We start from the raw sequence: 24,037 nt of genomic DNA on the forward strand, positions 1-24,037 counted from the left end.
CATCTTCAATCGTGATTCTTTCTCTTTCTTTTTCATTTTCCTTACCCTTTTCCTCACCTTCATGATCTTTAGGAAATCCAGCCTCTTTGTAAGCTAGACCACTCCTAAGTGTGATGGCTTTCACATGATCGGAGGGGTCGGCTTCGCTTGAGCTTTCGAAAGAATTTTCACTTGGCTCCTCTTCAGAATTATCTATGTTCTTAGACTTATTTTTGATCATTAGACAATGGAGTTTGGAAAATTTTTCATTGAAATCTTTCTGCATCTCTTTCATTTCGGAACTAAGATCACTAATTTCCTGACCTAGTTTTTTCAAGCTCTATAATTCTTTTGTTTAGGTTTTCAGCTTCAGAAGAGGGAAAACTAGGATAGGTGATTGGATCAGATTGAACAGCCATGATTGGTTCGGAAGACGGTTTACCGCGGTCGTAAAGCTCGTGACTGTGGCAAAATGGGTCTTGGCCGCGGTCCGGTGAAACACAACCGTGGTGAAACCATGGTTTCCCGCGATCCAAAAGGATGGACCCGCGGTGATCAGGTACGAAGGGAAAATCTTGAATTTGATAGACTTCTGCAGTGTTCATCATCTCTTGATCATAAGAATCCATTGGGTTGTTCCAATCATCAAAATTACACGTATTTTTTGTCTTGTTTGGTTGTTGCAATCCAAGTTGACTCATTATGTGATGGAGACACTTTATGACTTCCGAAATCTCTTCTTTCTTCTCAGGAAGTGCAGAATTTCCAAACGTTGCTTGATTACGGATGCTGTTTGCAAGATTGTTGATGAAAACACGAGCATCTTCTACAGATCTAGTTAAGAAGTCTGCATTACTTGCTGTGTCGAAAGAGTGTTGTAACTCTAGATTTATGTCTCAATAGAAGATACCCATCAGGTATTCATCGGTATATCCGTGATGTGGACAATCTCTTTGGTATTCCCTAAACCTCTCCCGAGTATCTAAAAGATCTTCATCTTCTTTTTGTTTAAAGTTCGTATCTTGTTCCTTAAGAGATTGGAACGATTTCTAGTGTAAAAACGATTTAGGAAAGCCTTTCTACACGCTGTCCACGTTTTTAGTGAAGCAGGTTCTAAAGATTTTAGCCATTTGCTGGCATTGTCTCTCAAAGAGAATGGGAAAATACTACACTTGTGGTAATCCCCATTTGCTGTAATGGTTGCACATAATTCTTCGAACGTCACGATATGGTCCATTGGGTGTTCGGATGAATAACCGTAGAATTGATTTTGTTGACCGAAGTGGATATAGGGTACCTTAATTTCGGTTTTGTCATCCTCTGGTAAGGCTGGTTAAATAGCTCTTTGATCTCCCATGAACTTCTCGAGTGAATCAAAAATTTCAATCAGTTCATCATCTTCATGTTTTGCCGATCCGATTAGCTCATTGTCATCATAGTTCGGTTCTTCAAACTCATCATCAGTCAGGTCATTGTCGCTTGCATCACCATCCACACGATATGGTGGATCACCAAGAGTCCCGAAAACATGTTTCGGGTCTCCCATTGTAGAGAAACCTGAAAAAATTCAAAAGAAAAAGTAAAAGTAAACAAGTGTTCTAATGGATTTAATCTGGGATTCGCAACAAAACAAATCAAAAGTCCCCGGCAACGGCGCCAAAAACTTGATGCTGTTGTAAACGGGGTTTAAACGGGGTTGGTCGGTTTTACTAAGCTTCAGGTTTTAAATTTATAACCCCTAAATGTCTGCAAGTGCACAGATGTGCGCTGTAGTACTTAGGGTATCGATCCACTTAGACTTAGTTGTTTCAGTACGAATTCACGCCAATGCTTAAATCAGATTAGAACTAAACAGGTTTGGATTTTGGTTTTGGGTTTTGGAATATTAAGTCAAGTCAAACTAGAAATGGTTTTGGTGTGTAGACTACTTAAAAAGCAAGAAAATGAACGAAGATAAGAATTTAAACTAAAGACAGATGCAAATAAGCATATAAGTAAGCAAGAGAGATAAGCGGTTGTGAATGGAATGATGAGGCAAAGGTCTTAAGTAGGATAATGAACTAGGGTGCTTTCCACACTAAACAGCAAGTTAATGAACCAATGATCAAGCAGCTTCATTTAACATGAACTCATTAAATAGAATAATCCTCTCATGAAGGCATTAAACTTCTATGCTAATCCTCTTTCAAACCAAAATCCCTTTTGAGAAGCATGAATCAGCAAACATTAAAAATCAGTTCAATAAGTCATTTAAGAGAACAAACTATCATTATCATGAAGAAAGACTCTTAAACCTCTAACAAACTTGGTTCAGACATTTCTACAAACACTTTTGATGCGAGAATATATCTTTGATCTAGACCACATGTGATGTTCAAGGATCTAACATAGAGATCGGTTTGTTAGAGAATGAATGATGCAGATCTAGAACCTAAACTCGCTAATCTAGCATTTCAGCACCCTAATCTACCTATCTAAGACCTTAATAGCGAAACTACTCACTAATCATGAAGAGCACACTTAATCTTTTGCAAGAAGTGATGCTAGACATGATTAGAAGCTTTAAAATGATGGAAAGAAATTAAAAGAACAAGATATTTGATTAAAAAACGAGATATCTGATTAAAGAGACAAGTTTTCACCAAAGAGGCAAGTTCTCAAGGATAAGATAAGAGATAAGTTAAGTAGGGTTTTAGTCCTTAAAACTATATATAGTAAAGCTAAGTGATGCGGGTCAGCCCGGAACAAACCGGGTACTGAACCGGTTTTGTTGGATCGTTGGGTGGACACCTTGGTGAGTGAGAGACTGAAGCCGAGGGATTGATGTCAAGGGGCTCAGTATTGCTGAGTCAAATATGAAGGATTCACCAAGAACTCATGAAGAACCCACCAAGAACCTGCATGAACCCTAGTCTTTGATTCATCTTCTCGTGCACCCGTTAGAACGGCTTTGTTCTTGATCTGGGTTTGTGGCAAGGGACCTCGGCATAGATACACCGTGGGGTCAGGTCGAGGTCTTGATGCTTTCATTCGACAACCTTGCACCATGGTATAGGCAAGCCGTGGACTTCGCTTGAGGCTTTGAGCACTTTGCTTTGGTGAGATTCACCTCGGTGTGTGTACACCAAGAGGCTTTGGTCGAGGGGACAAGGAAGATGGGGTCCAACGTGCAATGCCGAGGGGTTGAAGCCGAGGTCTAGTTTCACACTTAGACAAATCTCAAGCCAAGTCGCATAGATGCTCAGCTTCAACACTTAGTAATTTTCAGCTCCATTTCTTTAGCATGTGTGCCTTGGTCTTGATACACCGAGGGGTTAGCACGAGGTCTGGACCAAAAGTTCGGAGACTAGGCCTCGGCTTAGGCAATGTCGAGGGAACGACACTGATGCCTGCTAAAATACTTAGAACAAATCGCAACTGTTGAAGCTTGTATCGACCCGCTTGTATCCTGATCGCAATAACTTTCAGCACATAACTCCAAACGACTTGAAACCAACTCCACAAGAAAGATCACTCATTCATCTCAAACTTTTATGCAGAAAACATTGGCACTTAGGAAGTGGAAGGCTCCTCGGACCGCTCATCTTTGCATCGCATTGGAATGGTAAGAAAACAGCTCCTAGACCCGTGTTCACTCCGGTGACGATATCTCTCAAGCCACATTTCCAAATCGGATGATCTCAGGATTTCTAGAAAGAAAACTCAAAGACCATGAATCTTGATGAAGGCACCGGAGACTGAATCGGACTGGAAAGGAATCGTCCCATGTAATCTTTGAAGTTCATTGGATAGGCTTAAAATGCATGCGAGACAGGTGTGTCTAAAGGTGAACTTAAGTCTTTGCTCACTGCTTCGAATTCAGTAATTCCAACTGTTCTGGAACCCTGACTCGATCATCTCACTTGGATGAAGATCCCGACAACTGATTCGGACCGGAAGCTCCGGATTGGCAATCTTTGATGTGCGCTGGTGCAAACAGATTTTAACCGAGAAATCCTTCCCGCGGTAAGCTTTTTAGCTGAGAAATAATCACCGTCTCAGCATAAAATTTCACCCGATAGCGTCTTCACCCAATACTGACTTTGGTCGAGAGAAATTCACCAGATAGCATTTTTGGCCGAGAAAACTGATCCATCCAGTACATGTTTTTGCCAAGAAATTCCTTTAAGCCATTTTCACCATTTTTGACCTTTTTCTTCACCGTTTCAACTCTGGATCAAATATCTTCTGCTCCAAACATCCTCAAAAGCACCTGATAAAGACTCCAAACCATGCAAAGACTCATTGGGACCTAATGCAAACCCTAAGGTCTAAATCAATGCTTAAGGACCTAAATTGCATGAGATAAGACATGATTTGGACTCTAAAATGCAATATAAATGATGCAAGTTGTGAACATATCACTAGGAAGGGAGAAAAAGGCATTTTTGATCTCTAGGGCCGAGAAATCTTTCTCCAGGCTACCTCTCTGCACGGCTGAACATTCATAACCCAGGGATGCGGTAATGTCCTCTCTTCAGTTCTAACCAAAATCTGCCACTTTCTGTTTGCCTCAAACTCCCGGTCCGCATTACTAGGAGAGGATCCGAAAACAGCTCACTCTGTATCCTGATTAGTGTTTCATGTGCTGCCCCAGTTCTCTTTTCCAAGTTAGAGTAATTAGATTTGCAAAAGTTTATAATAGGATTCTTAAGAGCCTTGAGCTTGTGAGAAACTCAGAACATAGCAGATCCCACCGTGTTAAGGGAATACCAATGATAAAAAACCCAAAGAACAAAATCAACATTTTGGACTCAACATTTTGGAGAAAGCAATAAAGGACTTGAAAGGCTTCTTCAGCCACTACTGCAGTGGGTTCAGAACAATACGTGCAGAAGAGTGGTCTGAGAAATCTGGCTCACCAAAAATGCCATATGCCAAGGGGAATTGAAAATCCCACAGGTCTTTTACAAGAATCGTGTCAAGCTTCTTTGCACTTGGAATCACCCTTATCTTATTCCACCAGGTAAAAGAACATCCCCTGAACGTTAAATCCGTATCTGAAGCATCAAGAAGGCAATCTCTAAACTCCTGCGTTTGTTGATAACACCATATTTTGATCACTTTTATGGATTGATTCAAAGTCTTATGCAAATATTTTAACTCTGTTTTCAAATATTTTTAAGTGATATCCATGTTTCAGAGTTTTAAAATACTTTTTTGGAAACTTAGACTAAAGAAGTGCAATTTGGAGCAAATGAACAATTTTGGATAAATTCAGACTATCAGAAGTATGGCAAGAGATGAATATCTTCCCACCATCCGATCATCCCCAAAATTTGAGACAACATATAGTAGACTACCAGCTATCTAATGCAATTGGTTTGGAGACAATCCAACGGTTAGATCTTCAGATATTCCCAATGGAAAAAAGATATATGATGTAGTCCTAGAGCAGAGCTGAGGCCACGACCGCAGCTAGACATGTTTTATGGCCCGAGAGACCCAAATAAAGCTCAAGTCAATCCCGTCACTTATTGATGTGATACTGAGCAGCACTACTTTCGCAGCACTAAACAACTATCTCTCGCAACCCTGATCAGTAGGTTTCCACTCTGATCCTGGAAGTGAGTAGACTCATCAACATTCACAACTCAACTATAGGTAGGTTTCCACTCCTATGAATCATTGCTCGTTTCACCCTATTTCAGACAATCAATGAAAGCTTTCGCAACATATCATATCAGATCGGCTTCTAAGTGGCCAGCAAAGAATCATGCAGTAAAATCAAAGGCAAACCAAGAAAATATAGAAAATTATAAATCCTAAATCTATCAATTCATAGAAGAAGACACACAAAATTCCCTTTGAAAAATCCCTTTAAATCCAACTGGGGAAACTACTGAAACATATTGTAACAAAGCATCATAGAATATTGAAAATTGCAGGAAATTAAAAAAAACAGGGAAGAAGAATGAAGAACGGAATCGCAGATGGAGGCGCGATGATGCTCTCCTCGACAGCTCCTCCTTCAAAGGCGGCGGCCTCCTAGGGTTTCTCACACGAAAATCTCTATCTCTCTCTCTAAGTTTGTCTCTCTTTCGATCCTCTCCCTTTAGAATGACTTAAAGAGGGTATTTATAGCTTTTGGAGTTGTCCTGGACACTTAGGGCTTCAAAAATAATAAAGGGAATCGACTTGGGCTTTAATTAGGTCGTCTGGGAAGTGAACAACTACTGGCCGCGGTTGCGGTGCTTCACCCGCAGGGAAATGAGGCTTCACCGCGGTCCCGGCTGAAGCTCTCTTCCGGAACTGCATTTTCTGTCTTTATTGCATCTGGTGTATTTGAAGATCTAACCGTTGGATTGTCTCCAAACCCAGTGCACTAGAAAGCTGGTTGTATCCTCTATGTTGTCACAAATTTTGGGGCGGGGGGGGGGGGTGATCAGACGTGAGAAGATCTTCATCGCTTGCCATACTTCTGACGGTCTGCATTTATCCAAAATTGCTCATTTGTTCCAATTTGCATATCTTTTGCCCAAGTTTCCTGAAAAGTCTTTTGAAACTCTAAAACATTGAAAACAGAGTTAAAACACTTGCATAAGACATTATTATGATCCATAAAAGTGGTCAAAATACAGTATTATCAACTCCCCCAGACTTACCTTTTTATTTGTCATCAAACAAACTCATATCAAGTCAGGAAAGACTTTTAAAAATCACAGGAACTAAACAATATCTCAGTGACCGTCCTTCTAAACCATAACTTGTCATGAAACATCTATTTGGATCTAATCTAGGAAATTCTCACCAAAACACAAGAAAAACTAGTCTGTTAATCCGTCATGCGAAAATCTACACACTTAGATCTAACTTCCAGTCAATTAGCTCTTTACATTCATTAAGTGTAATAGTGAATTCTCATCAAAGTCATTATTCAGGGTAGACGCCATTTGGCATTAAGGGCTATTTAGGTGGTGGAGTTAAGTGTTTCCGGTTATCTGAATAATCTGGAGGATGCAAGATATTATGCAAAACTGCATGAGAGAGATGGACCTGTTGGTGACCACAGATTTTCAGTCACTTCTCCTTTGCCAAATGTTGTTGCATAATCTTCCTCCTTTGTTGTAAACAGCTGTTCCCCCAGACTTAGATCTTTTCTGGGAATTTTAAAGATGATCTCCAAAACTCCAAATAATCAGATTCAAGCTTGCCTCAAGTATAAAAATTGATCCTCCTAGACTCTCTAAGGCTTTAAATTTCCTTTCCCTTCTATTTTTTTTTTCTTTTCTTTTACGGTTTTTTTGTTTTTTTTTCATAATGAGGAAACAACCTTTTATAGAAAGTGAGTCTAAGGGACGAAATTGTACCAAGATTTTGAAATTTTTCAAGGCAAACTGAATTTTCTCCTTTTGTTGAATTGTTCCAATGAAATCGCAGGTCTTCATCTTCAGTGACTCAAAACCGCGTTGATCCTCTTTCTCTCCGACGTTTTTGCACATATCTGCATATAGGACAATGAACAACAAGAGTGCATGTGGTTTGAAAGAGGTTAGGTTTGGTGGGGAACTAGCTAAGATAAACTAGCCATTCAGGATCAACAAAGAGTGGTAAAAGGATAAAAGAGTCCTGAATGTATGATTTGTTTCCCTGATCTAACGCTTTAATGAGAAAATTAAGTCAAAATTCAGATAAAATGAGCTAGTATATCCTGTCAGAAAGAATCTCCAAGAATAGAAGTCCTCTGGTGGGAGTTCGCAATGCAAGTACTCTAGCTACTGCCTAGTCTAGAACTAAATCACAAGATAGCAAAAAATGAGGAAATAGCGTAGAAGCACACTGGTCTAAATCATCATAGTAATGTTTATTGTGTTCCTGGTTTAAAAAATTTCAAGAAAAACTTTTTGAAAACGATTTTCGAAAAAATTTATGAAAAAAGTTTTGAAAAATATTTTGAAAAACATTTGGAAAAACCCTTTTTTAGAAAAAATTTTATGTGTCCAAAATAAACTCAAAACAAATCGAATTTCGTTAATAACGGATGAACATCCTCCCCCAGACTTATTTCACACTGTCTTCAGTGTGATAAATCTTGGAAAGAATGGTAAAGAAAAATAAAAGTTGAAATGTTTAAGAGTACTTATCGTGCTGTAAAATGCTGCTCGGTTTTTGTGTTTGCTCTTCCTTAGTAAAAACCTGAAATTAAATGAAACAGACACAAAGCAATGGAAATATTAAATAAAGGTCAAAGGGAAATAAATAAGATACCGAGTGGGTTGCCTCCCACTAAGCGTTTGTTTCAAGTCGTTGGCTTGACATTGTTTTCTCGATTAGGCTTATCCGGGGTCATGACACTCCTTGATCTCATCATTGGCCGAAGGTGGATCAATCAAAAGCATCACTTCTCTCTCGTCTTCTCTTTCTTCTGCCAGATATGGCTTTACACGCTTTCCATTCACTGTAAATGAGTTGCCGGTTTTGTCCCATATGACAATGGCTCTGTATGGTTTGACTTCCTTTATCGTGAACGGTCCAGACCACCTTGAACGTAATTTTCCTGGAAAAAGCTTAAGACAAGAATTGAAAAGAAGAATTTTATCGTTAGGAGCAAAAGTTCAATGAATAATCTTCTTATCATGATATGCTTTAGTCTTCTCTTTGTAGATCTTCGAGCTTTCGTAAGCATTGTGTCGGATTTCTTCTAACTCGTGAATTTGAAGTAGTCTTCTTTCTCCAGCTGTTTTTGAATTCATGTTCATCTCCTTGATAACCCATTGGGCCTTATACTCGAGTTCTACTGGAAGGTGACATGCTTTTCCGTAAATTAGGTTGAATGGTGTTGTTCCTAATGGCGTCTTAAATGCTGTTTGGTACGCCCAAAATGCATCGTCAAGCTTGGTAGACCAATCCTTGCGATGAACTGCAGTTATTTTCTGCAAAATCGACTTGATTTCTCTATTTTTGAGATCTCTACTTGACCACTGGTTTGGGGATGGTATAGAGAAGCAACTTTATGCGTAACTCTATTATTTCTAAGAAGATTCCTGAAAACCTTGTTGATGAAATGCGATCCTCTGTCGCTTATCACAACTCTAGGAACTACAAAACACGGGAATATTACAGACTTAAACAGCTTCATGACGACTTTTGCATCATTGGTAGGACTAGCGACTGCTTCAACTCACTGAGAGACATAGTTTACTGCTACTTAGATGTATTGGTTTCTGAAAGAAGTAGGAAACTGTCCCATAAAGTCTATTCCCCAGACATCAAAAATTTCGACTTCAAGAATAAAATTTTGAGCCATCTCATTCCTTTTGCTTATGTTGCCCATCCTTTGGCATTTATCGCATCGCGATATATAAGCTTGAGTATCTTTAAACAAAGTAGGCCACCAAAAACCTGCTTGTAAGATCTTTGAAGCAGTTTTGAAAGTTGCGAAATGTCCTGCGTAATACGAGCTATGGCATCCGAATAAAATTCCTTCCATCTCTTCTTCAGCCACGCATCTTCGGAATAACCCATCAGCACATCTCTTGTAGAGATAGGGTTCATCCCAAAAACAATGTCTTATGTCTTTCAGAAACTTTTTCTTCCTATAACCGAAAAATTGTGGTGGTTCTACATCAGCTGCTAGGTAATTCGCTATGTTCCTAAACCATGGGGTGTTGAAAGCATCTGATCTTCGCATGAGTTGCCTTGGTGGTGCGGTATTGGCATTGGTGGGGGTAGTATCTATTGCATAGATGTTTTCTTCCGGCAAACTATCATTTAAAGACAATCTTTCTTCAACTCGGATTCTTGAAAGATGGTCTGCAACTCCATTATCTGCTCCTTTCCGATCTCGAATTTTGATGTTGAATTCTTGCAGCAGGAGGATCCATCTTATCAGCCTCGGTTTGGCGTCTTTCTTAGACATTAGATACTTGATTGCAGCATGATCAGTATGTACTATAACCTTAGATCCTACGAGATAAGAACGGAATTTCTCAAATGAAAATACGACAGCTAGAAGTTCTTTCTCTGTTGTTGCATAAATGCATTGAGCTTCATCTAGAGTTCTGCTTGCGTAGTAGATTACATGCAGTTTCTTATCTTTTCGTTGGCCAAGCACTGCTCCGACTGCATAGTCACTTGCATCGCACATGATTTTGAATGGGAGTTCCCAACCAGGTGCTTGCACAACTGAAGCGGAGACAAGAGCTTCTTTTATCTTATGAAATGTGGCTAAGCACTTATCATCGAACTCGAAGTTCGTTTCCTTGCAAAGCAAACTTGTTTATGAAACGCTTATAGAATCCTGCGTGTCCTAAGAAACTATGGATGCCTTTTACGTTTGTGGGAGATTGTAGGCTTGTCATGACTTCGATTTTTGCTTTGTCATGAGATTGTAGACATCATGCACCGTTGGAAGGTAGCAGGTGCATTACACGATCTAAAAGGAATACATCGGTAAGCGAACGTGCCATTTGGACAAGTGAATGTCGTTTTTTCTTGATCTTCTGGTCGAATAGGAATTTGGAAAAATCTGGAGTATCCATCAAGGAAGCAATAGTAGGAGTGATTAGCTAACCTTTATAGCATTTGATCTATGAAGGGAAGTGTAAAATGATCTTTCCTAGTTGATGCGTTCAGTTTCTGGTAATCGATGCACATACGATGTCCATTGACTGTTCTTGTAGCGATCATTTCATCTTTATCGTTTTCAATGACAGTGACTCCTCCTTTCTTCGGGACAACATGAACTCGACTTACCCAAGTGCTATCTGAGATAGGAAATATTATTCCAGCTTCTAAAAGCTTCATAATCTCCTTCTTGACAACATTAATGAGATTAGGGTTCAGTCTCCTTTGACCTTCGATTGAGTTTTTAGCATTATTGATAACACCGTATTTTCACCACATTTATGGATCGTTTTGAAATATTTTTTCTATGTTTTTACTGCTTTCAAGTACTTTTATTATGTTTTTCTAGTATTTGTAGTTCCAAGACTCTTTTCAGGAAACTTAGGGAAAAGTTTAACAAAATAGATAGAAGACCAGATTTTCAGCTCAGAGTCAAACCGTGAGAAGTTCACCCCCGATTCAAGGCCTTCTCAACGTCAGATCCAGCTCGAATTTGGAGATCTAAAAAAGATGGAAGTATCAGCTTTCCAGCACACTTTACAGCTTTGCAATCCAACGGTTCAATCAAAAGATACGCGAAGAGCAAGATGTCCCGTAAACCAGCCGGCAAGCATTTCCACCCGTGGCCAACAGCCATTTCACCACGGTCAGAAGCTTCCCGACCGCGGCCAACCATCCATTCCCTGCGGCCACGCACATCCCGACCGCGGCCAGCCAACTCCGAACTCGAAGGCCCATTTCTGAAGCCCAAAATTATTCCCTTATTTGGAGAAACCCTAAGTGAAACCCTAGAGATGTCTTGAGCACTATAAATACATGTTTTTGGAACCCTAATTCGTATCACCTCATATGCTCTTATTGTTTTAGAATACTTTTTGATTTTTAGCTTTTGGGGAGAGAGAGATTTGTCTCTTGAACCCTTATTCTTTCTTTTTCAATTTCGATTATTGCTCTACTTTTTAATACTATGTTTTTGATTTCGTTCATTATGTCTGAGTAGTTTAATTGTTGGGTCTAAGGATTTTTGATGGGGATACATATGTTCGATGAGGATTCCATGAGCTATTGAAGCTAAATCTTAGAACTTTTTCTTCTGAATTTACTTTTACTGCATGAGAGTAGCGTCATGAACTACAATCTGATCCACATGCTTGGTGACACGAAAGTGTTCATCCGGTGTCAGATCTAGTTTGGGAGAACAAAAAAAACATAGGAGTGGAAACGTACCTATGGGCGATTTATGAATGCTGACGAGTCTTAAACATAATGCATCTCTTCTCTTCCAGGGCCAGAGTGGAAACCTACTGGTTAGGGTTGAGAATGATAGTTGTCTATGATCACGACAGTGGCGTATTCATACGTCCGTGACTCTAGTTCGAAAAGTTTAAGCTAAGATCTTATCAAATTTACTCTCTAGCAATGTTTTGAATCGTTCATACCCTAGAGAACACTTCCCTGAAACCCAGCACCCTCTTTTCTATAGATTTACACCGATTTTATTTCAAGCTTTAGTTCATCATTTTCATTCTCTTAATCAATTCTCACTTAAGCAATCAGGTTTATCCATTTTTCTTGTTTTTAGTCGATTTCGTTAAGTTTACTTATCAGGTCATTTTAATTCTCGTATTTTCTCGTTAAGATTAGTTTTTACGTTTTAAAGACATCACCAAAACCCTTATAAAAATCGCCTGGTTCTAGAATTCCTTACTTTATATTTCTTTCGAAGGCCTTTGCAGGAAAGATCCTCCTTCCCTGTGGATTCGATCTCTAAGTACTACAATCGATCAGCTGTGCACTTGTGGCTATTGATTTCATTTAGGGTAAAACTTGACACCCTCACAACAGCAGACACATCAAATTTTTGGCACCGTTGCCGGGGAAGGCCCGCGTTTTCTTTTCCACAACACCCTAAGAAAGGTTGGTAAATCGACTCTAGAACCCTTTTCTGCATATTTCCATTTTTTGGTTCTTTTTGTTTCTATTCCAGAAGCAATGGACCCTATAAATCGAAATCCCTACTGTAAGGGAGGTTTTTACAACACTCCTCAAGCCACCAGACGCAGAGAAGAACATCAAGCCCGAGATCTTAGCTACATGGATCTATACAGCCAGCCAAATCATCCATACTAGCGGCGCAGAGAGCCTGTTCGACGCCGGGAAGATCCTTATGGTCCTCCTCCGACCTATTTCGAGCCACACGCCTATCATCCTCCACTGCAGAACCCTAATCAGCATGAGGACAACTTGAGGATCAGCAGACGTTTGGAACGTCTCGAAGGAATGATAAACCAGTTCCTTGATCAGCAGATTCTTACCGAAAACACCCTGCTCAAGAGAATTGATTCAATCTTTGAAGAGTTCAACAGAAAATTTGATGATCTGGCCAATCATGTTCAAGTTCTGGAAGAACAAACCCACAAAGACGCACAAACACTAGCTGGGATGATCAACAAAGTCGCAGCAGAGTAGACAAGACAAGGGTATGACATCATACAAAACTCAAGTGATATTGTCGAATCGAAGCAGGAGATCAAAGAAGTTAGAGAATTCGCATCCTGGTATAGAGAGAAGACAGACGAAGAGTTGCAGGATATCGAGCACAGGCAGAACAAACTCGAGCTCAAAGCACGGGAGATTGATGCAAGAATGGAACAGATGCCCAACATTGAGCCAATTGTGAGATTTTCTAAGAAATCTCCCAAAGATCCTGGTGAAGATGCACAACAACACCCCGGTATGAGTTCAAATGATGCTAGTTTACCCAAGAAAGAGGCTGAAGAGGTTCGTACCAAGTACGAGAAAGAGGAAGCAAACTATGAGCAGTTGACATTCGGAGCCGCGGGTGCGACCATTCTGACCGCGGCCAAGGCTCCTTTTCCCGTGGTCGCGAGGCCTCTGACCGCAGGGATTGGTCGTTCAGATTCGCCTCCGGGATTTGATAGAAAGATAATACATCTTCTGGCCCAACTTCAACCTCCAGCACCTAAAAAAGCAACTCAGGAAGAAAGAAACTAAGTTTCAGATGAAGAAACGGATTGGCAGGAATCATTACCTTGTATGATGGCAATGGAATGTGTTGAGGATTCAGATGACTCTTCAATCCAAGAAGACCCGAAATGCAGCAAGATAAATATGCCATACATCGATTCAATCATTGAATACGACGCTGCAGCTTTCTTTTGTGAGTCCTATTCTGCGTTTGAAACACCAGCCAACGCTTACAGAGAAAGAAAAGTTCGAACTCTCCATAAGGTCAAGACTGTAGGTCAGTTTCTCATCTCTTGTTCCATGAAAGGTGAAATGTTTAAAGATGTATTTTGTGATTTTGGAGCTTGTCTTAACATGATGTCCAAGGCCATTGCTTCGAGACTTGTTATTAAGCACCTGCGCAGGACTAGAGCAAATATTATTCTAGCTGATGATTCCAATGCAACACCTCAAGAATAGCTCATGACATTCCTTTGAGAATTGGAGATTGCATCGTGCCTGTCGACTTCTACATTGTCGAAACAAGGGAAGCAGCACATACAGTGATTCTCGGATTGTCTTTTCTAGCAACTTCCTGAGCTATAATGGACTGCCAAAACCGAAGGATTTCATTTGCTAATACCGACAAATATTTCTTCACAGAAGCTGTCCCATACAACAGCAAAGCAGGAAAACGTTCTTGATATGTTCATAATTTGCATCATTTAGGTTGCATAATTCATTCTAAATCATGTTTTATTCCATGCATTTTAGGTCATTAGGGTTTGTTTTAGAACTTAGGAGATGCATCAGGTCCCAACGAGTCTTTGCATGTTTTGAGTGTTTATCAGGTGCATTTGGAGCTGAAAAGATGATTCCAGGAGGTGGAATGGTGATCAAAGCTTGAAAAGTGGCAAAATGGAGTCTTTGGAGGTAATCGGCCATTCTCGCTGACCAGGAGGGTTTTTCACGGCCATTCTCGCGTACCAGGAAAGATTTTACCGGCCAAAACACGTACCACGGGTAGATTTCATCGGCCAAAACGCGTACCGGTTAAAGCATCTCTCGGCCAAAATCTCCGGGTGCAGACACGTTTCCGAAATCGCCTGTCTGGGGAGCTTTTCGGTCCGATTCAGATGGCGGGTGCTTCATAGAAGTTGGAGAGGATTGGAGCACGGTTTCATATCAAGTGGAATCCCGGAATTCGGACGCGTGAGCAGAGAGTTAAGCTCGTCGGAAGAAACCCCTGTCTCGCTGCTGTTTTGGACCAAGCCGATGAGCTCTGAAGAATGCGAAGGACGGTGTACTTCCAGGCCTTCATGCGAATCCGAGACAATTGAGTCTTCTTTCGAGAACGTCTGAGATCATTCAATTCGGAGCAAGGAGCAGGAAGATACGGTCTCCGGAATGGACACATGTCTAGACGCCACTCTCTGTTCGTGTAAATGCACTGCAAAGATGTGCCCTCCAGGAAGCCTTCCACTTCCCAAGCACCGAATCTTCCTTCACCAAAGTTGGAGGTAAATGAGTCCTCTGTCTTCTACAACCGGAATCACTCAATTCCGACAAGTTTCGTGGAAGTTACACTCTGCGGAATGAGAAGTGGTCCAAGCTGCTCTGAATGCTGCGAGATGGTCTTGCGACTTGGTTAACCCGCAGGCCTGAAGATGAATGCCTGAAAGCTGATGCTGCGAGTTGAGCATTGCGGGTAAGCTATCACTGGATGAGGTCTGAGGCTCCCGAGCAAGAAAATTGCTAAGTCCACAATCGTGCGACTTTGGCATGCGAGTTGGCCGCGCCTGAAACCAAGCCGCACGATCACTCGCAATTTACTCCGACTTGAGCCTGCGACCTGAGTACAATGGAAACCAAACCGCAGAGTTTGTACACTCCCCAGAAACCGCCGTGGTCCTGCGAGTTGAAGAAGAAGAAGATTAAGCCGCAGCAAAACTCGCAAATCACTCCTACTTGGGCATGCAGCTTAGACAAGACGATTTAAGCCTCACAAGACAGGTTCTTCATCTACTGCGACTTGGGCGTGCTACCTGGGACATACTGGACATACCCGCAGTAATTCCCACTTTATCCATTAAAGCCGGGTCAGGACCCGGTTTGTTCCGGGTTGACCCGGTTCGTTTTTAGAAAGATATAAATACTTTTTAGGGTTTTTTTGGGAGAGAACTAAGCTTTATTCCCTTTGTCTCTTGCCTCTTTTGTGAAAAAGACTCCACCAAGAAGAGAAATATCGATTTTTGGCCCTTTAATCAAGAGAGTTTAAGAGATTTTTGTGTTTAAAGCTGCTTTCTTCTTAATCTATCATCTCCATCTCCATTTCTCATCATTAATCATGCTAATCTTCTCAACTTGCAAAGGTTTAAGAGAGATTAGTATGATTAGTGAGTAGTCACCTTAATGAGGTTCTAGATGTATAGGTTAGGGTGCTAAAGTGTTAGATTAGGAGTGCTTAGGGCTAGATTCATTGATTCATCTCTCTAAACAGCTGTTCTCTATGCTAGATCCTTGCACATCACTTGAGATCTAGATTCTGGGAATTTCATGCACCAAAAGTGTTTGATGAAATTCCTGAAAGAGCTGTATTAGAGGTTTAAGCATTTCCTGCATGATGATGTATTGTTAATTGCTTGAATGATCATTAAGAACTGTTTATTGATGCATATTGATTCATATTTCACAAATGGGAATTTGGTTTGAAAAAGGATTAGTATAAGGGTTGATACCTTCATGAGAGGATCAACCTAGATTAGAGTTCTTAATCATTTGAATCATGTATCATCATTGTCATTAGCATTTCTAGTTTAGCACCAAGGCACCCTAACCAACTATCATGTCTAGAAACTCATGCCTCCATCATATCATATTCCCATCATTTGTCATTCTTTAGTTCTTTTTTAATCATTTCATTAGTCTTTAATCCTGTTTAAGTTTGTAGTTGTCTTTAGATAATCAAAACCACTCTTGTTTGCTTGAATTAAGAACTTGATCACATAGTTTAGTGTCTAACACCACATCTGGATTGATAAACCTCTTTGTGCTACTTTGACAAGGGGATTGATAACCTCTATAAAGAGCCTTGAAAACTCTTAGTTATCAATTGGCGCCGTTGCCAAATTGTGGTTTGTTTAGCATTAAGCTCTGATCTATTCTTGAGATCAAGTGCTTACTTTCTTGTTATTACTGATTACTTTCAAGTTCTGTTTGTGATTTCAGGTGTATGAACACCAGGTCTAGATCAAGAAGCTGTGGTCCACCTTTCCCTCTCAACGACAACATCAAACTTTTGGTACCAAGGAGGAGAAGGGACAGACGTGGTAGACAGATTGATCAGGCTGAGATGGCAGAACAAGGAGAACACGTGGTAGACATAGAACAACCAGTTCATGAGCAACAGGCTCAGGGTAATGGAGCTGGTAATGGAGTTGGTCAAGGGCTTCATCAGGGTAATGTTCATCAGGAACAGATGCACCATCAACAAGCTTATGTCCACCAGGGACAAGCTCAAGCTCATCAACAGAGGCATCAGGCCAATGTTCAGCAAAGACAACAAGTGCACCACCAACCCCAGCCCTTCCAACACCAACAAAGAAGATATGAGCAACCCCAAGTCTATGTTGGAGAGAATGACAGGGCAAATGCTCATCAGTATGGAGCTGGTATTCAGGCACCACCTGTGCAAAACAACAACTTTGAAGTGAAGGCATCATTGCTGAATATGGTCCAGAACTAAAAGTTCCATGGGTTAGCAATGGAAGATCCCTTGGAACACTTGGACCAGTTTGATAAGGTGTGTGATCTGACAAAAATTAATGGAGTTTCTGAGGACAGCTTCAAGCTAAGACTATTCACATTCAGTCTTGGTGACAAAGCTCATCAATGGGAGAAGAATCTTCCAAGGGGCTCCATTCAAACCGGGGAGCAATGCAAGCATGCTTTTCAATCTAAGTTCTTCTCCACCTCAAGAACTGCAAAACTGAGGAACCAAATCTCTAGCTTCACTCAACACAGCAATGAGAATTTTGGTGAAGCCTATGAGAGATTCAGGAGCTACACAAACCAATGCCCACACCATGGGTTTAGTGAGGCTTCTCTTCTCAGCAAACTTTATAGAGGAGCTCTTCCCAAGATTAGAAACCAGCTGGATACTGCTTCCAATGGGAACTTTCTGGGTAAAGAGATACATGCTGCTTTAGAGCTAGTGGAGAACTTAGCATTGAGCAATGATACTTATGGTGAAGACTATGACAGATCAAATAGGTCTGAAGGTTCAAGCTCAGAACAGAGGCTCACTAGGGAAGTTAAGGAGTTGAGAAATGAATTAGACAAGTTGAAGTTGGTAACTCACAAGCCAATGCATTTTGTTGGAGAGTATGAGGAACCATCTCAAATCTTTGAGAACATAAGTGAAGAGGGTCTCACCCAAGAGGAACTTAACTACATTGGGAATCAGAGGTTCCAGAGATATCCGTATGGTAATGCCAATCCAAACCTTTCTTACAGGAACACCAATGTAGCTAACCCACAAGACCAGGTGTATCCCAATTCTCAAGCTCCACAGAACTTTGTTCCCAAGAACAACTTTCAAGGATCTTTTCAACCAAAGAATCAGTTTGCTCAGAATCAAGGTTTGGTCAGCAACAGCAACCATTTCAGGGTCCTAGTTTCAGTTCACAGCAGCAAAAGGCACCACCAGGGTTTGGTCCACCACAGTTCCAACAGCAAGCGCCTGTTCAACAACAATATCAGCCACCAACGGTTCAACAACAGCCACAGATGGGTACAGATATGGTTGGTATTCTGCAACAACTACTTCAGGGTCAACAGATTTTTGCAAGCCAGAACGCAGCTATGCAGCAGGAAATCAAGGAACTGAAGCAAAACCAGGCATCAAGCTCACGGAACCAAGGTCACCTACCTGGAAAACCAGAACCCAACCCCAAGGAATATGCCAAGGCCATTACACTGAGGAATGGAAAAGAGTTGCCTGGTATTGAGAACAACAATGTGATCATTGGGGACAATGATCAAACTAAGGCGGAGGCAGCCTTAAAAGAGGATCAAGTTGCTGAGAAACTAAGGACAGAAAAGGGTAAAGAGGTAGCAAAGGAACCAGAACCAGAAAAAGAATATGTGCCACCACCTCCATACCAACCGAAGCTCCCATTTCCAGGGAGATTCAAGAAGCAACTAGTGGACAAGGCAAGAGCTGTATTTGAGAAGGCACTCAAGGAGACACCACTCACAATGCCTCTCATTGATGCATTCTTAATGATGCCAAAGATGGGGAAGTTGTTGAAGGATGCCATTCTGAACAAGACAAAAGAGCTTCAAGGCATGGTAGTACTAAGTCATGAATGCAGTGCTATCATTCAGAAGAAGTCCATTCCAAGGAAGTTAACTGATCCAGGGAGCTTCACACTCCCTTGTGCCATTGGACCTCTTCTATTCTCTGGATGTCTTTGTGATCTAGGAGCATCAGTCAGCTTGATGCCATTCTCCATAGCAAAGAAGCTGGGCTTTAGAGTCTTCAAACCTGCAAGGATTTCTCTTATCCTTGCAGATAGATCAGTTAGATTGCCTGTTGGTATGTTGGAAGATCTACCTGTTAAGATTGGTGGTTTTGAGGTTCCAACAGATTTTGTTGTGCTGGAAATGGATGAGGAACCAGTAGATCCTCTTATCTTGGGCAGGCCATTCTTAGCAACTGCAGGAGCTATTATTGATGTGAGAGGTGGGATAATAGAGCTTCAACTTGGGTCTGAAAAGCTCAAGTTTGATGTGAATGAGATGATGAAGAAACCCACCATTGAAGGTCAATGTTTCTATGTGGAGACAATGGATCAGTTGGCTGATGAGTTGCTTGAGGAGCTGAACACTGAGGATCCTCTTCAAACTGCTCTAACTCAAGAACAAGGAGACAATGGGCTCTTAGCTGAAGCAAGTGAAGGGTATAAGCTGTATCTGGACAATGCAAGAGAACTGGGTCCTGAGACAAGGTTTTTGGAGCTGGAACAAAGTGGTTCTGAGGTCTTTGCAATCAAAAGATCAGACACCAGCCAAAGCAGCTTGGACCAGGATTGGAATGAGGCTGATGCACCCCCTGTTGAGCTCAAGCCTCTACCAACAGGGCTCAGGTATGCTTTCTTGGGCTTAAACTCCACATATCTTGTCATCATCAATGATAGCCTATTAGAGGATCAAGAGAGTGCATTGCTTAATGAAATAAGAAAGTTCAGGAGAGCCATAGGATATTCTTTGGCTGATATTAGAGGGATCTCTCCTGAAATTTGCACCACAGGATCCACCTAGAGGACCAATCTATGTCCTCTATTGAGCATCAACGAAGACTTAACCCCAACCTTAGGGAAGTGGTTAAGAAGGAGATACTAAAAATTCTTGAGGCAGGGATAATTTACCCAATCTCTGACTCAAGATGGGTGTCTCCTGTTCATGTTGTGCCCAAGAAAGGTGGGATCACGGTGGTTAAAAACGATAAGGATGAACTCATAGCTCAAAGAACCATAACTGGCCATCGCATGTGCATTGACTATAGGAAATTGAATTCTGCTTCTAGAAAAGACCATTTCCCTTTACCATTCATTGATCAAATGCTTGAAAGGCGAGCTAATCATCCTTATTATTGTTTTCTCGATGGGTACTCTGGATTTTTTCAAATTCCCATAGATCCAAGAGACCAAGAGAAAACCACATTCACTTGCCCTTATGGCACTTATGCTTATAGGAGAATGCCTTTCGGTTTATGTAATGCACTGGCCACTTTTCAAAGATGTATGATGCACATTTTCTCTCACATTATTGAAGAGAAAGTTGAGGTGTTCATGGATGACTTTAGTGTCTATGGCTCCTCCTTCTCGAATTGTCTCTCAAATTTGTCACAGGTTTTGGAGAGATGTGAGCAGCATAACTTGGTGTTGAACTGGGAGAAATGCCACTTCATGGTGCAGGAAGGAATAGTTCTTGGACACAAGATATCTGAGAAGGGCATAGAGGTTGATAGGGCAAATGTGGAAGTGATGGTGAATCTGCAAACTCCCACTTCAGTTAAAGGGATAAGGAGTTTCCTTGGGCATGCAGGGTTTTATAGAAGATTCATAAAGGACTTCTCAAGAATTGCCAGGCCCTTGACAAGACTGTTGTGTAAAGAAGTGGATTTCATCTTTGATGCTGAATGTGAGGAGGCCTTCAAGTTGATCAAGGAGGCATTGGTTAGTGCACCAATAGTTCAGGCACCAGACTGGTCCCTTCCTTTTGAGGTCATGACAGATGCATCTGATTTTCTGTTGGAGCAGTGCTTGGGCAAAAGAAAGACAAGAAGCTGCATGTGATCTACTATGCCAGTAGAACACTTGACTCTGCACAAGAGAAGTATGTTACAACTGAAAAGGAAATGCTGGCAATAGTTTTTGCCTTTGATAAGTTCAGAAGCTACCTGGTGGGATCAAAAATCATAGTATATACTGATCATGCAGCCCTCAGGTATTTGATGACCAAGAAAGATGCCAAGCCAAGGCTGTTAAGATGGGTTTTATTGCTCCAAGAGTTTGATATGGAAGTGCTTGATAAAAAGGGCATTGAGAATGGGGCTGCAGACCATCTCTCAAGGCTGAGGATTGAAGAAAAGGTCCCCATAGATGATGCTTTGCCTGAAGAGTCTCTGATGGTGCTCCATTCCTACTTGGAGTTTGAGGAAGTAGAGAGCATTCAAGAAAGGAGGATGCCTTGGTTTGCAGACATAGTGAATTATCTTGCATGTGGGGTGGAGCCTCCTGAATTAGATGCTTACAAGAGGAAGAAGTTCTTCAGAGATGTCCAGAGATACCATTGGGATGAGCCCTACCTCTATGTTCTGAACAAGGATCAGCTGTATAGAAGGTGTCTTGCTGAAGAGGAGATGCAACCTGTGTTGCAAGAATGTCATGGTTCTGCTTTTGGAGGTCACATGGGGGCATTCAAGACTGTGGAAAAGGTTCTTCAGAGTGGGTTTTGGTGGCCTACAATGTTCAAAGATGCTCAGTTGGTGGTTTCAGCATGTGATGTCTGTCAGAGGCATGGGAACATATCAAAGAGGAGTGAGATGCCTCAAAACCCCATTCTAGAAGTTGAGATCTTTGATTGCTGGGGGATTGACTTCATCCTATGGGAATCAGTATATACTTGTTGCTGTGGCCTATGTGTCCAAATGGGTTGAGGCCATTGCTTCCCCTACCAATGATTCCAAGGTTGTAGTGAAGCTGTTCAAGAGCACTATCTTTCCAAGGTTTGGAGTTCCAAGGGTTGTCATCTCTGATGGAGGATCTCATTTTGTGAACAAGACTTTGGAGGGTTTGCTGAGAAAGCATGGAGTGAAACACAAGATAGCTACTCCATATCATCCTCAAACTAGTGGCCAGGTGGAGGTATCTAATAGACAGATCAAAGCCATTCTTGAGAGAACTGTTAGCTCAAGCAGAAAAGATTGGAGCGAAAGGCTAGATGATGCATTGTGGGCTTATAGGACTGCCTTTAAAACTCCAATTGGGACATCACCTTTCAGTCTGCTATATGGGAAGATCTGCCACCTTCCTGTTGAGTTGGAATACAAGGCTATGTGGGCTGTGAAGTTGCTGAACTTTGATATCAAGACAGCTTAAGAGAAAAGAGTCATGCAACTCCATGAGCTTGAGGAGATTAGGCTTGAGGCTTTTGAGAGCTCTAAGATCTATAAGGAGAAGACCAAAGCTTTGCATGATCAAAAGATTCTGAAAAGGGAGTTCAAGGATGGTGATTTGGTGTTGCTGTTCAACTCTAGACTTAAGTTGTTTCCAGGAAAACATAAGTCTAGATTGTCTGGACCCTTTAAGGTTCTTGAAGTCAGGCCATATGGAGCTGTTGTCTTGGAAGGAAAGAATGGTCAAGAGTTTGTGGTGAATGGACAACGGATTAAGCATTATCTGGTTTCACAAAAGAAGGAGTAAGCTACATCAGTTCCCCTTCTTGATCCACCACCAGCCTGTTAAACAGGTTTCCAAAGTCAAACTTAGAGACTTTAAACAAAGTGCTCTTGGGAGACACCCCAAGCTTATCTTTGTACATAGTCCTTTTGATTTCTTCTCTTTTCTTTTATGTTTTAGAACTTTTTGATGGGTTTTGTGAGTTGGTCTCAGGTTCTAGGTGATTTTTGGAGACATAGCTCATTGATGAATGGAATGGAGCATGTGAGAGGGCTGGGGGAAGTGTTTAAGGACTGAAAAACTTGGAGAACGCCTCAGTGCTACCTAGGTGTGAGGTCTGGATCAGGAAGAGCCCAGGCCGCAGCAGGACTCGCAATTTACTCCGGCCTGGGCGTGCTACCTAGTAAAAGGAGTCCAAGCCGCATAAAGAAGAAGAACAGGCCAAGAGTTCTAAGTCCCAAACTCTGCTACCTGGTGCTGCGGCCTAGAAACAATAGAAGCCAACCCGCACACCCATCCGCAAAACACTCCGGCTTAGGCGTGCTACCTGGAAGCACGAAGACTAGGCCGCACCGAACAGAAGGAGTCCAAAACGTCTAAGTCCTAAACTGTGCTAGCTGGTGCTGCGGGTAAGAAGAGAGGAGTCCAGGCCGCATGAAGACTCTCAAATTACTCCGAGATGGTCGTGCTACCTGGGAAACATGAAGACTAGGTCGCAGCAATGGAAAAGTGGCCGAGGAGTTTAAGTGACAAAAGCTGCGGCTTAGGTGTGCTAGCTAGGAAAAAGGAGCCCAGGTCGGAGCACAAGAGGGATGGCTGAGTTGTCTAAGTCCAGAAACCTGTGGGCTGGTCGTGCTACCTGGAAACAAAGGAACCTAACTCGCAGCCCAACTCTCAATTTACTCCAAGTTGGTCGTGCTACCTGGTGAAAGAGGTCCAAGCCGCAGCAAAAGAGGAACGGCCAGAATGTCTAAGTAACAAACCCTGCGGCTTAAGTGTGCTACCTGGAAACAAAGGAACCTAACTCGCAGCCCAACTCTCAATTTACTCCAAGTTGGTCGTGCTACCTGGGAAGAATGAGTCCAAACCGCAGCAAAAGAAGAGTGCCCAAGCTGCCTAAGTCACAAAACCTGCGGGATGGTTGTGCTACCTGGGAACAAAGAAGACCAACCCGCACATCCATTCAGAATTTCCTTCGAGTTGGTCGTGCTAGCTGGAAAACATGAAGAAAAGGTCGCAGCAGGAAAAGAAAGGCCTGAGTTGTCTAAGTCATAAAAGCTACGGGATGGTTGTGCTACCTAGAAACAAGAGGAACCAAACCGCACATCCATTCGCAAATTACTCCGACTTGGTCGTGCTAGCTGGTTGCAATGGGTTCCAGGTAGCAGCAATGAGAAAAGATAAAACCAGGCTGAAGGATCTTTACTGCGGGTTGGTCATGCGGGTTAGAAAGAGAATGACCAGTAGCACAAAAATATTTCCGGTTCTGCACCAGACGTCATACGGCTCGATCCTGACGG

The 24,037-nt window shown here is 41.7% G+C and overlaps 2 non-coding genes across 2 annotated transcripts; one reads left to right on the forward strand and one right to left on the reverse strand.

Annotated features, from left to right (window-relative positions):
• The first annotated feature begins 909 nt into the window (after positions 1-909).
• Positions 910-1,016, forward strand: LOC112085861. The gene has a single exon (XR_002899148.1). It is a non-coding gene; the product is annotated as a small nucleolar RNA R71 (small nucleolar RNA).
• Positions 1,017-17,536: 16,520 nt separating this feature from the next.
• On the reverse strand, positions 17,537-17,643 carry LOC112085671. Its single transcript, XR_002898971.1, has one exon. It is a non-coding gene; the product is annotated as a small nucleolar RNA R71 (small nucleolar RNA).
• Positions 17,644-24,037: the final 6,394 nt, after the last annotated feature.

Source organism: Eutrema salsugineum, unplaced genomic scaffold (genome assembly GCF_000478725.1).
Source record: "Eutrema salsugineum unplaced genomic scaffold, Eutsalg1_0 scaffold_3, whole genome shotgun sequence".
Classification (NCBI taxonomy): Eukaryota; Viridiplantae; Streptophyta; class Magnoliopsida; order Brassicales; family Brassicaceae; genus Eutrema; species Eutrema salsugineum.